Below are 15,298 nucleotides of genomic sequence, written 5' to 3'. Positions count from 1 at the left end.
CCCAGGGTCACTACCCTTGATATCAGCAGATCTTTGATTGCGTGGGCTACTTGCATCACAGCAGCCCCCACAGTAGATTTGCCCACTCCAAATTGATTCCCAACTGACCGGTAGCTGTCTGGCGTTGCAAGCTTCCACAGGGCTATCGCCACTCGCTTCTCAACTGTGAGGGCTGCTCTCATCTTGGTATTCATGCGCCTCAGGGCAGGGGAAAGCAAGTCACAAAGTTCCATGAAAGTGCCCTTACGCATGCGAAAGTTTCGCAGCCGCTGAGAATCGTCCCAGACCTGCAACACTATGCAGTCCCACCAGTCTGTGCTTGTTTCCCGAGCCCAGAATCGGCGTTCCACAGCATGAACCTGCCCCATTAGCACCATGATGCATGCATTGGCAGGGCCCATGCTTTCAGAGAAATCTGTGTCAATGTCCTGATCACTCACGTGCCCGCGCTGACGTCGCCTCCTCGCCCGGTATCGCTTTGCCCGGTTCTGGTGCTGCATATACTGCTGGATAATGCGTGTGGTGTTTAATGTGCTCCTAATTGCCAAAGTGAGCTGAGCGGCCTCCATGCTTGCCTTGGTATGGCATCCGCACAGAAAAAAGGCGCAGAACGATTGTCTGCCGTTGCTCTGACGGAGGGAGGGGCGACTGATGACATGGCTTACAGGGTTGGCTTCAGGGAGCTAAAATCAACAAAGGGGGTGTCTTTACATCAAGGAGTATTTCAGGCAGGACTTCACGGAGAGTTCCAATAAGAAATGGTGCACCTAAGTTATTGTTCTTATTGGAACAAGGAGGTTAGCCTGGCCTCTGATTGATACATGGCTAGATTTACCTCGCTGCACCTTCTCTGTGAGTGACTGCAGTGTGACCTAGAGGAATGAGTCCCCTAGACGGGGAGGAAGAAAATGAGTACAAAACAAATCTTGTCTATTTCTTGTTTTGATCCACTCCATCTATCTTTTACATCTTTGGCTGGCAGCAGACGGTGCAGAAGGACTGCATGCCATCCACATCTCATGGCTGCTCGGCAGAAGATGGTACAGTACGACTACTAGCCATCCTCATCTCTTGCCTGCCCGGCAGAAGATGGTACAGTATGACTACTAGCCATCCTCATCTCTTGCCTGCCCGGTAGAAGATGGTACAGTACGACTGCTAGCAATCCTCATCTCTTGCCTGCCCGGCAGAAGATGGTACAGTACGACTGCTAGCAATCCGTATCGCCTGCCTGCTCACCATAAGATGGTTCAATAGGACTGACTGCAGGACTAAAGAGAATGACCTGGTCAAGTCACTCCAAATTTAGTCCCTGCGCCCATGTCTGCCCAGGTCCTCCCAGCCGACGTGGCCAGGAGCACCTCGGACACGACGAGGACGGCTACCAGTCGTACTGCACCGTCTGCTGCCAGAAGGCAAGGGGTTGCTGCTACTGTGTAGCAAAGCCGTACCGCGTCTGCCAGCACCCAGGAGACATAGGGTGACGGTTACCTGAGCGGGCTCCATGCTTGCCGTGGTATGGCGTCTGCACAGGTAACTCAGGAAAAAAGGCGCGAAACGATTGTCTGCCCTTGCTTTCACGGAGGGAGGGAGGGAATGGGGGCCTGACGATACGTACCCAGAACCACCCGCGACAATGTTTTAGCCCCATCAGGCATTGGGATCTCAACCCAGAATTCCAATGGGCAGCGGAGACTGCGGGAACTGTGGGATAGCTATCCACAGTGCAATGCTCTGGAAGTCGACTCTAGCCTCGGTACTGTGGAAGCGCTCCGCTGAGTTAATGCACTTAGAGCATTTTCTGTGGGGACACACACACTCGAATATATAAAACCGATTTCTAAAAAACTGACTTCTATAAATTCGACCTTATTCCGTAGTGTAGACATACCCTGAGTTCAAAGGGGGTAGGTGACCAAAGCCCACAGGTAAGTCAAAAACATGGAGACCTGGGAGAAGGTTTGGAATTTGGGGGGCGCATGGGCTGTTATATCTGGGATAAGGGAAAGACAAGACAGAACTGGGGGTTGGGGGAAATCAAATCAATATCTTAGATGTCTTTATAGGAAGGGGAGAAGTATGGGGAATAATCAGGAAGAACTCGAAATGCTAGTAAATAAACACAACTATGACATAGTTGGCATCACAGAGACTTGGTGGGATAATACGCATGACTGGAAGATTGGTATAGAAGGGTACAGCTTGTTCAGGAAGGACAGACAGGGAAAAAAGGGAGAAGGTGTTGCCTTATATATTAAAAATGTATATACACTTGGACTGAGGTTGAGATGGAAATAGGAGACAGACTTGCTGAAAGACTCTGGGTAAGGAAAAAAGGGGTAAAAAACAAGGGTGATGTCATGGTAGGGGTCTACTACAGACCACCAAACCAGGAAGAAGAGGTGGCTGAGGCTTTTTTTAAACAACTAACAAAATTATCCAAACTCAGGACTTGGTGGTGATGGGGGACTTCAACTACCCAGACATCTGTTGGGAAAATAACACCACAGGGCACAGATTATCCAACAAGTTCTTGGAATGTATTGGAGACCATTTTTTTATTTCAGAAGTTTGAGAAAGCTACTAGGGGACAGGCTGTTCTAGATTTGATTTTGACAAATAGGGAGGAACTGGTTGAGAATTTGAAAGTGGAAGGGAGCTTGGGTGAAAATGATCATGAAATGATAGAGTTCATGATTCTAGGGAATGGTAGGAGAGAGAACAGCAAAATAAAGACAATGGATTTCAAGAAGGCAGACTTTAGCAAACTCAGGGAATTGGCAGGTAAGATCCCATGGGAAGCAAATCTAAGGGGAAAAACAATTGAAGACAGTTGGCAGTTTTTCAAAGAGACATTATTACAGGCACAAGAGCAAACTATCCCACTGAATAGGAAAGATAGGAAGTATGGCAAGAGACCACCCTGGCTTAACCAGGAGATCTTCAACAATCTAAAAATAAAAAAAAAGTCCTACAAAAAGTGGAAACTAGGTCAAATTAGAAAGGATGAATATAAACAAATAACAAGTACTGTATGCAGGGACAAAATTAGAAAGACCAAGGCACAAAACGAGATCAAACTAGCTAGAGACATAAAGGGTAACAAGAAAACATTTTACAAATACATTAGAAGCAAGAGGAAGACCAAGGACAGGGTAGGTCCGTTACTCTATGAGGGGGGAAAAACAATAACAGAAAATGTGGAAATGGCAGAGGTGCTTAATGACTTTTTTTATTTGGTTTTCACCAAGAAGGTTGATGGTGATTGGACATCTAACAAAGTGAATGCCAGTGAAAATGAGGTAGGACCAGAGGCTAAAATAGGGAAAGAACAAGTTAAAAATTACTTAGACAAGTTAGATGTCTTCAAGTCACCAGGGCCTGATGAAATGCATCTTAGAATACTCAAGGAGATGACATTAGCGATTATCTTTGAAAAGTCATGGAAGACAGAAGAGATTCCAGAAGACTTGAAAAGGACAAATATCGTGCCCATCTATAAAAAGGGAAATAAGGACAACCTGGGGAACTACAGACCAGTCAGCTTAACTTCTGTACCCGGAAAGATAATGGAACAAATAATTAAGTAATCAATTTGCAAACATCTAGAATTTAATAAGGTGATAAGTAACAGTCAGCATAGATTTGTCAAGAACAAATCATGTCAAACCAACCTGATAGCTTTCTTTGACAGTGTAACAAGCCTTGTGGATAGGGCAGAAGCAGGTGACATGGTATATCTTGACCTTAATAAAGCTTTTGATACTGTCTCGCATGACCTCATAAACAAACTAGGGAAATGCAACCTAGATGGAGCTACTACAAGGTGACCTATGAGGGAAGATTGAAAAAATTGGGTTTGTTTAGTCTGGAGAAGAGAAGACTGAGAGGGGATGTGATAACATTTTCAAGTACCTAAAAGGTTGTTACAAGGCAGAGGGGGAAAAATTGTTGTTCTTAACCTCTGAGGATACCAATGGGCTTAAATTGCAGCAAGGGCTGTTTAGGTTGGACATTAGGAAAAACTTCCTAACTGTCAGGGTGGTTAAGCACTGGAATAAATTGCCTAGGGAGGTTGTGGAATCTGCATCATTGGAGATTTTTAAGAGCAGGTTAGACAAACACCTGTCAGGAATGGTCTAGATCAGATGTGGGCAAACTACAGCCCACGGGCCACATGCGGCCCGCGGGACCATCCTGCCCGGCCCGTGAGCTCCCTGCCGGGGAGGCTCCCCCCCGGCCCCTCCCCCGCTGTTCCCCCTACCCCGCAGACTCAGCACGCTGCACCGCCAGCACTTTGGGCGGCGCTCTCCTGCAGGGCAGCGCCTCTGGCTTCAGCTGGGCGGCGCGGCTCCGGACATGCTGCTCTGAGTGGCATGGTAAGGGGGCCGGGGCCGGGGGGGTTGGATATGGGGCAGGAGGTCCCAGGGGGCAGTCAGGGGACAGGGAGCAAGGGGCAGTTGAATAGGGCAGAGGTTCATGGGGGGACAGGGGATGGGGAACAGAGGGGATTGGATAGGGGGTGGGGTCCCAGGGGGCCTGTCAGGGGGCAGGAGTGTGAATAGGGGTCGGGGCAGTCAGGACAGGGAGCAGGGAGGGTTGGATGGGTGGGGGGTTCTGAGGGGTGAAGGGTTCATGTTTAGCTATTCCACCTGGAAGCAGGCAGGGCACACCCTGACTGTTCTGTAGAAGCAATGCACACATTGCTCTATCCAAGGACAAGGGCTAGATATGAACCCTGAGAACTTGATTGTTGGGACAGCAACTGTGGGAGGCTTTCTTAGCCTGGGCTCAAGGCCTGAGAACCAGGATTGTAGTAGATAAAGGATGGCAAATAAGTATATTAATCAACGTCATACATTCCTTTGTGTATCTTTTTGCGGTAGCAGTGTGTAATGCTTAGGGGGGAGAAATATAATAAAAGGAGAAGGTGGAAGGCGGGGGGGCAGAACAGCCCGTCTCAGCTGACCAGCCTGCTTGCTTGCATAAAGCTGTGTTCTGTCTCATCATTGAACCGCCACAGAGGGGGGCAGTCAAGGGGTGGGAAGTGGGAGAGGTTGGATGGGGGGCGGGGGCCAGGCTGTTTGGGGGGCACAGTCTTCCCTACCTGGCCCTCCATCCAGTTTTGCACCCCAATGTGGCCCTCAGGCCCAAAAGTTTGCCCATCTCTGTCCTAGATAATACTTACTCCTGCCATGAGTGCAGGGGTCTGGACTAGATGACTTCTCGAGGTCCCTTCCAGTCCTATAATTCTATTCTATAAAAGGGCAGCCCAACAGTACACCAGGTAGAAATCTGGTCAAAAAGGCTAAACAAGACAAAGTTAAAATGGTTCTGTTCGTCACAGTTTATACCATGGAAAGGGGATTTCAAGCAGTAACCTCTAATTGGCCCCACCAAGGGGGGCTTAGAAAACTGTGTATTTTGTCTCTCGGAGTTCTAAGAGAAGGCTGGCACCAGCAGAAGAACACCAGTGACCCGGGCACAATGATAAAGAAGCTGCTGTCGCAACTGTGTGTGTGTGTGTGTATTTTATGGTATATGTTATTTGTCTGGTACACAATCCTATTCGCACGCCTGTCGACATTCATGCAGTACATGTATGGAGAAATGATTTCTGGATGATGGTACAATGTTAGATTGATCCATCAGAATTCAATCACACCAGCTGTTGCTTGTGTGGGGAAAAGGGGTTTGCCCATTACTATAACATAACAGCTGGCGGGCGGTCACCAGAAGCCCCATCCCAATTTAGGTTGTCATTCGTGACTGGATACTCTAACACTCTGATGGGAAATTGTACAGGACCAAAAGTCACAATATATAATATTGACTGCCTTAAACTCACACAGAAACAAGGGGTCAATCCTCTTGGGATCCCCATGTTCATCCCAAAATGTGGGATACTGAAGGTCCTGGGGTTTGCTTGGCAGCCAGGAGGGGACATTGATATTAGGATGTTAATGGGGCTTAATGAGCCTCACCTGCTTCAAATCTGGGAATCAAGGCCCAGCACACTGACTGTTCCCTCAGGGCAACAATTGCAAATACCAGGAAATGGTACGAATACATCTTGACCGGTGGCTATAGGTCCAGTGGGACCCCCAGAATGGATTAAAGAAAGCCAGGGCAGTGAATATACTAAAAAACAACCTAAAGTTCAATTACAATATCAGTGTCTAACTAATTTTCATAATATCCCTGCCCAAGTAGGTGAATATGAATTGCAAAACATCTCGGTAAAATTAAATTTTAAAATAATTGTCATCGAACCTAATATGCAAAAATCAAGAAGATACCCATTAGCTGGACCATATGGTAAAACTGGATCATAGGGAACAAGTTATTATATCACCAGTACGATCTCTAAAGCAAATTGAGCTGGACCTTACTGGGTTAAATGTGTCATACCTCAATGTGCCCCATATGTACAAACACTCCATAAGGGGGGCAGCATGGTTAAAATTAGGGTATATTGAAAAATCTATAAGGAAAAGAACCCCAAGGGGTGTATTGGAAACTGTTTTGCGTGGAACTGGATTAGGAGCTGGAGTACCGGATGCTACTAACATAGAGGTAATGGCAAACAAACTAAGTTATGTTACAGCTGAAATAAATACAAGAATTGGGAAAGCCCATCAGTGGATCATTGTCAAAATTAGGAATGAGGCAACAATTATTTTCTCAAATACTGCCAGTTTCACAACAGCAAGGTGAAAATAATTTGTTAGTTTTTGCAGGAATTATGGAATCGATACAAGAAAATGTGGCCTTAGCATTAGCCTGTACACAAGCCCAGGAAATAAGTCAGAAATTGGTCATTCAAATAATCCGGGAAGGCAGGCAAGGAAATCTGCCTTTGGAAAGCAAAAGCGTTGTTGTGGGAAAATGTTACAGAAGGCCTGGTGGAAACTGGTAAATGTTACCCTAAATAAAGAGCAAATGGGTCCACAAGCATATGTAGTAACTGTACACCCCAGTCTAACTGTTGATATACATCCAGTTGTACGTGTGGGAATCCAGTGAACAAAAAAACTGGTTTTTTATTCCACTGCTCATCATTCCTGGGCATATAAAGAAAGCCAACAATGGAAAACCATTGACATGTTTCAATGTGTGGCCCATGAAAATTTGGGATATATGTGTGAAGGGTTCATGTTTAGCTATTCCACCTGGAAGCAGGCGGGGCACACCCTGACTGTTTCCTAGGAGCAATGCACACATTGCTCTATCCAAGGACAAGGGCTAGATATGAACCCTGAGAACTTGATTGTTGGGACAGCAACTGTGGGAGGCTTTCTTAGCCTGGGCTCAAGGCCTGAGAACCAGGATTGTAGTAGATAAAGGATGGCAAATAAGTATATTAATCAACGTCATACATTCCTTTGTGTATCTTTTTGCGGTAGCAGTGTGTAATGCTTAGGGGGGAGAAATATAATAAAAGGAGAAGGTGGAAGGCGGGGGGGCAGAACAGCCCATCTCAGCTGACCAGCCTGCTTGCTTGCATAAAGCTGTGTTCTGTCTCATCATTGAACCGCCATAACTGGCGCCCAAACGTGGGGCCCTCAGCACTCACCTCGCCCGGCAAGGGTTTCAGACGCGTCACTCATCCGCTTCGTGGATCCCGGTGAGTATTTTTCATTGTGGTAAGTATGGGAAGCTCCCTCTCTGCTTTGCAAGTGCAACACCACAATGAGCTGCAGTATTTGCTGCGTAAGGCTCAGCATGACTGCCCCGCTCGAGCACTTACTCTCCTGCTACAGGAGGTGCGTGCCCAATGCCCGTGGTATCCTGTAGCCGGAAGCCTTAAGCTAGTGGACTGGGAGCGATTGGGCCAGACATTGCACGAAGAGCCTCGGGCGCCCGTGCAAGCTTTACATGCCTGGCACCTCTGTCGCGACGCGATACTGCGTGTCACCTCGGATAGGCCCTCTTTCACGAGGCTGGTGATCTCGCCACGCCCGTCGGCTCCTGTAGCCATCCCCGTTGCAGCTCTCCCCCCTTCTACTGATGCAACCCAGTGTGTCGCTTCGGAAAGACCCTCTCCCGTACCCACAGCCCCCCCTCTCCCTGCTTTGCCCCCAGTGTCTTCATTACCACCGCCTCCCTTGCCTTCCCCACCGGAGCCAGTGTGTGATCACCCTCCGTCCGTGGGGCCCCATGCTCCGGGGCCCCCCGGAGGGTCATCTGCATCTGCTCAGAAGCTTTCGCTGGTGCAACAAATGGTTCACGCAGCGAAAGCTCGATCAGATCTTACAGCGGAGGAGCTGGCTGATCTGGTCTCAGTTTGCCCAGTGACCTGGCAGAATAATGACCAGGGCAACCCCGTGGGCACCTGGACCACTTTGCTATACTCGGTGGTTAGAGAGGTAAAGAAAGCAATTCGTGAGTTTGGCCTGACTAGCACCTTTGTGCGTGGTCTCATTGAAGGGATAGGTACTGGGTACTCCCTAATCCCCGAGGATTGGAAAACGCTGCTGCGCATGATGTTATCACCCAGTCAGTATGTTATTTGGCTTAGTGAGTATCGGCAGATGGCAGAACGCCAAGCTCAGGTACATAGAGAGCACGGTATCATTTATGAGCATTTGGCAGGGGAGGGCCCGTTTGCTACTATTGAGATGCAGTCTCAACTCCCTCAGGCCGTCTTCCCCATTATTTCCACCTGTGCCCAGCATGCTTTCAAGAAGGTCCCGGATTCAGGCAAGCCTACCAAAAGCTTTGTCAGTATCCGTCAGGGTGCCTCAGAGTCCTTTTTGGATTTTACCAACAGATTGCAGGAGGCTATCCTCCGACAGGTGGATAACTCTGCGGCAGCTCACGAGCTCCTGTTAAAATTGGCAGTTGAAAATGCAAACGAGGATTGCCGCCGTGCTCTCCAGGCAGCGCAAGCCTCTGGTATTTTAGAGCTCTCAGACATGCTGCGGGCGTGCCAGAACATTGGCACACAAGCCCACAAGGCTGGAGTTCTGGCTGCCGCCCTGAGAAAAACTGAGAAGGAGGGGAAGCGTTGTTACTGCTGTGGTAAGGAGGGTCATTTTCAGCGGGAGTGCCGCTCATCTAAGGCACCAGCCCGACCCTCAAAGAAGTGCCCCAAGTGTGGGAAAGGTTATCACTGGGCTAATCAGTGTCGTAGCGGGTCGGGAAACCGTGCGACGGGTCCCCCCCGAACCCAGAGCCAAACGGGGGTGTTTCCCACTCAGACAACCGCTCCTCTGCCTTAAAATCCGTAGACTCTATGAGGGCGGCGACTGCTGGAAGTGCAGGGCTTGATTTGATCATGCAGGAGGACACTGACTTTCGGCTGCCAGGGGAGGTCTGTGCCATACCTACACAGGTGACGGGACCTCTCCCTGCCGGCTTTGTAGGTGTTGTTCTCCCTCGCTCACATGCTGGGAAACAGGGCTTTTTTGTCATTCCAGGGGTCATTGATGCTGATTACACTGGCATTATTAAGGTTCAGGTGTGGACTCATCTTCCACAGTCGCTCCCGCGTGGACGGTCAATTGCACAATTGATTTTAGTCCCCTATCAGGTGCCAGCTGCCGAGGATCGAACTCGGGGCGGAGGCAGCTTTGGATCGACGTTGTCTCACTCGCCGTCTCACAGCGCGTCTTCTCCACTTGTTGCTCTGACAATGTCAGTCCGCCCCTCGAAACCTCAGTTAACACTTCTCTTAAATGATGTTCCTTTTACAGGGCTGGTGGACACTGGAGCTGACGTTACGGTGATTCGTGATCTGGAGTGGCCGGTTAGTTGGCCTACGGTTCCTTCTAAAGAATTGTGGGGGATCGGGGGTAGTAAACCTGGGCGCCACAGTTTGTCTTGGGTCACAGTCTCTAAAACGGGAGGCCGTACCCTTGCTACTATCCGCCCTTTTGTACTCCCTGTCCACCTCAATATTTGGGGCCGTGATTTACTTACAAAGTTAGACACCACCCTCGATATTAACATCTGATGGCCCAAAACCCTCCCTCACCCACCGTGCCCTCCGCATTACCCTTGGTATGGCAATCCTTAGAGCCCGTATGGATTGACCAGTGGCCCCTCCCTCTAGAAAAGCTAAAAGCGCTTCATTCACTTGTGCAACAGCATTTGCAAGCACAGCGACTGGAGAGCTCCACCAGTCCCTGGAACACCTCGGTGTTCGTTATTAAGAAAAAATCGGGTGCTTGGCGGCTGTTACATGATTTAAGGGAAATAAATAAACACATCCAACCTATGGGCCCCTTGCAATTTGGCTTACCAAATCCAAATTTAATTCCTCAAACCGATCAACTTTGTGTGTTAGATTTAAAAGATTGTTTTTTCACCATCCCCCTTTGCCCTCAAGATCGCGAAAAATTTGCATTTACGGTGCCACAATATAATAATCAGCAACCCTCTCAAAGGTATCAGTGGAAGGTCTTGCCCCAGGGAATGCAAAATAGTCCAACCTTGTGTCAGCTTTTTGTGGATCGGGCCCTTGCCCCTTTCCGTGCCTGGTACCCTTCGCTAAAGGTCTACCATTACATGGATGACATTTTGCTAAGTGGTCCCAGGGTCACGGCACAACAGCTTGAATCTTTATCTCAGATTCTCGGCCAAAATGGCCTGTTAGTGGCACCAGAAAAAATCCAACGCTCTTATCCCTACCACTACCTCAGATATAAGGTTTTACAAACCTATGCTGCTCCGGTTCGTCCGGAATTAATTCTACCTCAACCCCTAACCCTTGTTAAATTACAACAGATTTTGGGCCATTTAAATTGGATTCGGCCCTACTTTCGTCTCCCCACTTCAATGCTGCAGCCGTTGTTTGAGCTCCTACGTGGAGCCCGGGCACCGGGTGCAGTTATTGCCATCACTGAAAAGCATACTGCCTGCATTCGACAAATCAATGCAGCTTTGAGTCAGCAGTTTGTGGACAGACTCCCAGAGGTCCGTCCCTTACGATTGGTTCTTCTTGCCACCCCTCATACACCAACTGCGGCTCTGTTTGTACCCTGTACAGACACAGCCGTCTCTATTATAGAATGGCTATACCTTTCATCCACCCCTCCTCGAAATATTTATCCGTATTTAGATGCCCTATCTGATCTTGTTCGTAAAGCCCGCCACCGTGCAGTGCAACTCACTGGCACTGATTTAGTTGCCATTGTGCTCCCCTTGTCCCGTACTGAATTTGACTCTTTGTGCCACACCTCCTTGGCCTGGCAGGTTGCTCTTTGTGATTATGTGGGAGAGATTTCTTACAATCCTCCAAAAGATCCTCGGTTGGTCATTACCCAAAAGGTGCCCCTAGTTGTTCATCGTCTTAGCCGCTCTCAACCCATTGTTTCTGCTGTCACTCTTTTTACTGATGGCTCTCCCCACCGAGGTGTAGTCACTTTTCAGTTGGGTGACCCCCCTCGTTGGCATTCTCGTTTTACACTGCCTCAGCGTTCTGCACAGCGTTCAGAATTAGCTGCTGTTATTTTGGCCTTTCAACTTTTTGCTGATTGTCCCTTTAATTTAATTGTGGATACCCATTATGTTTATCAGGTAATTGATCATTTACCCCTTGCCCTCATTACCCCTCAGGTTGATGCAGACCTCCTCTGCCTGTTTTTGTCTTTGCAGCATCTTCTTGCCACTCATCATTTCCCTTACTTTGTTGCTCATATTCGCAGTCATAACCCTCTGCCTGGGCCACTCACTGAGGGCAATGCACGTGCCGATCGCGCGTTGCGTGGTCAGGTAAATTCCCTTTTTTCTGACCCCATTGAAAGCCATGCCTTTTTTCATCAGTCTGCCTCTGTTTTGGCCCGGCAGTTTCACATTCCTGCTGATCATGCACGTTCCATTGTTCATTCCTGCCCCCACTGTGCTGCTGCTGCTCCTACTTTTTCTTATGCCGTTAACCCCCAAGGTACCGCAGCAAATCAGCTGTGGCAGATGGATGTTACTCATGTGCCACAATTTCGCCCCTATTCGTTTTTACATGTTTCCGTTGATACTTATTCAGGCTTCCTTTGGGCAACCCCACAACATGGGGAAGCCATTAACAAAGTTATTCACCATTTGCTGGCCTGCTTTTCTGTTATGGGTCGCCCCTGCCAAATTAAAACAGATAATGCCCCAGCCTACTGCTCTGCAGCCCTCTCCACCTTTTGTGCCCGCTGGGATGTCCGTCTTAAACACGGAATCCCTTATAATTCCACGGGCCAAGCCATTGTTGAACGTGCCAATCGCACACTCAAAACCTTGCTAGCTAAACAATTAAAACAAGGGGAGCTGCGTCTCCGAACCTTAGGAGACATTCAACAACAAATGCATATCCTCTTGTTTACTTTAAATAATTTAACACTGAATGCAGATCAGCAGACCCCTGCGGATCGGCATTTTCACAAATCTGAGGTACTGGAAAGACCGCGTGTCTTTTACCGTCAGCTGCCCGATCCACAGTGGCTGGGCCCAGTACCTCTAATCACTTGGGATCGGGGATATGCTGCTGTGTCTCTCCTTGCAGGACTGTTGTGGGTTCCAGCTCGGTGTGTGCGACCGGCACTTAAACAACATGGCATGGCACCAGGGGCTGACGAATCCCATACCAGAGTTTCAGCTGACTTTGGAGGAGACCGCGTTGCCCCCCGAGTCGACAACGACGGGACGGAAACGGAGGAGGCGTAGTGTCCCAAACCGGCCCGTGACATGGGGAGCAGTAAAAGCATTGGTCGCCGCGGCCCAACAAAGACTGTCAGCAGATCAACAGCCAGAGACTCCTGAGACTTTGTTTGTGGCGATTCTCGCCCAAATCACTGCTAATTCTGTGATGATTGTGTGCCTTTTGTGCCTGCTATTTCCTGTAGGGGTTGGCTCGGAAGCGCTTCCCCCGTTACGAGCCCGAATGACATATAACATATGGGAAAGATTGGCTTCAATAGCAAATGTTACCCACTTTTGTCTATCTAATTCTGTAGCAGCCGGAGATTTGTTAGGTACATGCCTTATTCCAGTATGTCATCACCCTGAGGAGATGGAGAATAAGACACTGTTCTCTGCTTATGCGAATCTTTCCTCCCAGTACTCTAGCATGGCTAATTGGGGCCCGGCCAACTATTCTCTGCCTCGCACGGCTATATCCCTCCACACACCGTACCCGGCCGGGGCTCACAATGTCACCTGTTCGCGTGTAGTTAACTGCACTAGTACAAAGGTGGCCTTGGGCTGTCGAAAAATTTCTCAACCCCTTTTAAATTGTTCCCATGCTGTTAATGTTTCATATAATTATGGCCATATCCTACCATCAGGATGGTTTTTTACTTGCGGTTCACGCACCTTTAATTATATTCCTGCAAATTTAAGTGATGGCACCCTTTGCTGTCTTAGTAGAATGACACTTATATTGCCTTTTGCTGGTCAAAATCGTAGTAAAAGAAGTGTACCCCTTTCAGATGATTGTATTGCAGATGTTGAGCTTTTTAGTCATGCTGAGTATACTGCCTTAGCGGCCTCTATTGTTGGGGTCCCCGCGCTTGCTATGTATTCAGCCAGAACCTTAAATAACCTGGCATGCTTTGCAGCAAAGGCAATTAATACAACATCCCAGGCTATTGCCTTACTTAACACAGAACAACACGAATCAAGGGACGCAATTTTGGATAACAGAGTAGCCATTGATTTTCTGCTCCTGAAACACCATCTAGGCTGCTCCACATTTCAGCACATGTGTTGCTTTAATTTAACTGATAATAGTCGCTCCATAGAAACTAGACTGGCTGAATTGGCCAGTCTTACAACACACATACGCCAAGATCTGGGGTTTGAGGGTTTTTGGAATTGGCTTACAGGTTGGCTGCCCTCTCTAGAATGGCTGCGACAGCTTTTTGGTTATTCTGTGTTTGTAATCATTGGGCTTATTTTTTGCTGCTGCTGTGTACAATGTATTCCTTCCTTGTTAAGACTTTGTAAAATTTCACCCTGGAAAGCTCCCCAGGTTATGTCCTTGTCTGTCTGGGAGTTAAATAGCATGACAAAACAAATTGACGGCTACCATGAGATGGCCAAATATCATTAAATAAAAAACGGGGGGATGAAGGGTTCATGTTTAGCTATTCCACCTGGAAGCAGGCAGGGCACACCCTGACTGTTTTGTAGAAGCAATGCACACATTGCTCTATCCAAGGACAAGGGTTAGATATGAACCATGAGAACTTGATTGTTGGGACAGCAACTGTGGGAGGCTTTCTTAGCCTGGGCTCAAGGCCTGAGAACCAGGATTGTAGTAGATAAAGGATGGCAAATAAGTATATTAATCAACGTCATACATTCCTTTGTGTATCTTTTTGCGGTAGCAGTGTGTAATGCTTAGGGGGGAGAAATATAATAAAAGGAGAAGGTGGAAGGCGGGGGGGCAGAACAGCCCATCTCAGCTGACCAGCCTGCTTGCTTGCATAAAGCTGTGTTCTGTCTCATCATTGAACCGCCATATATGTGTGAGAATCAAAATTTACAAGAAAGTGATTAATATTTCTATGTTAAAGACAAAGGAACCCAAAAATGTATGTTTAATACATTCACTGAACAAAAGTCAGCTGTTGTGTATGCAGGAAAGGGATGTGTTTGTGTTAGAAGTCATTGTCCAATGGTAGTAGTAGACAATAAGGAATTGTATTTTGTGACTTATTTAGTAAATAGATGTTTTTGCAATATTACAAAGATTAAAAGTTGTGATTTTGAATACTGTGTACCTGTATGCACCGTAAACTGCTTGAAGTTTAAACCACAATTGTATCACAATGTAATGACTTCTAACCTTAGGCATGAATATGACCATGATAAGAAAATTGTTAATCCATCCTATGTTACATACACATTTACAAGATATTGCACAGACAGGAGAACATATATGTATTGAAGTACAACATGATAATACAGAAATCGCTCATGTACTGAAAACTATTACAGATGCAGGACATCACTCCTGGTGGGAAACACTATTAAGTTGGTCTTCACCTGCAATCGGCATGCTAAATATCATGGTTCACCCCATTGTGGTGATCATTGGCATCCAATTGGCTTTATTAGCAAGCTTTGGCTTGCTGGATGAAGAAAACTGTTTGAAGAATGCAGGAGCTGGCATGGAAAGTCAAATAAAGCCCTTGTTATTTATACCCAGGAGGCAAGCCCAAGCTCAGCAGGTCTGAGTACTGGACTCTTGTAGTAGTAATGACAGCTTTGGTAAAAGCATCATTAAGGAGGGGAATACACATGCTAAGCATACAATGCTATGCTCACCAATCCTGATCAGGCAGGTGGACTTTCCCTGTTGGCCAGG

The sequence above is a fragment of the Lepidochelys kempii genome, chromosome 6 (assembly GCF_965140285.1).
Source record: "Lepidochelys kempii isolate rLepKem1 chromosome 6, rLepKem1.hap1, whole genome shotgun sequence".
Taxonomy (NCBI): domain Eukaryota; kingdom Metazoa; phylum Chordata; order Testudines; family Cheloniidae; genus Lepidochelys; species Lepidochelys kempii.
Note: the sequence above shows the minus strand (reverse complement) of the source record.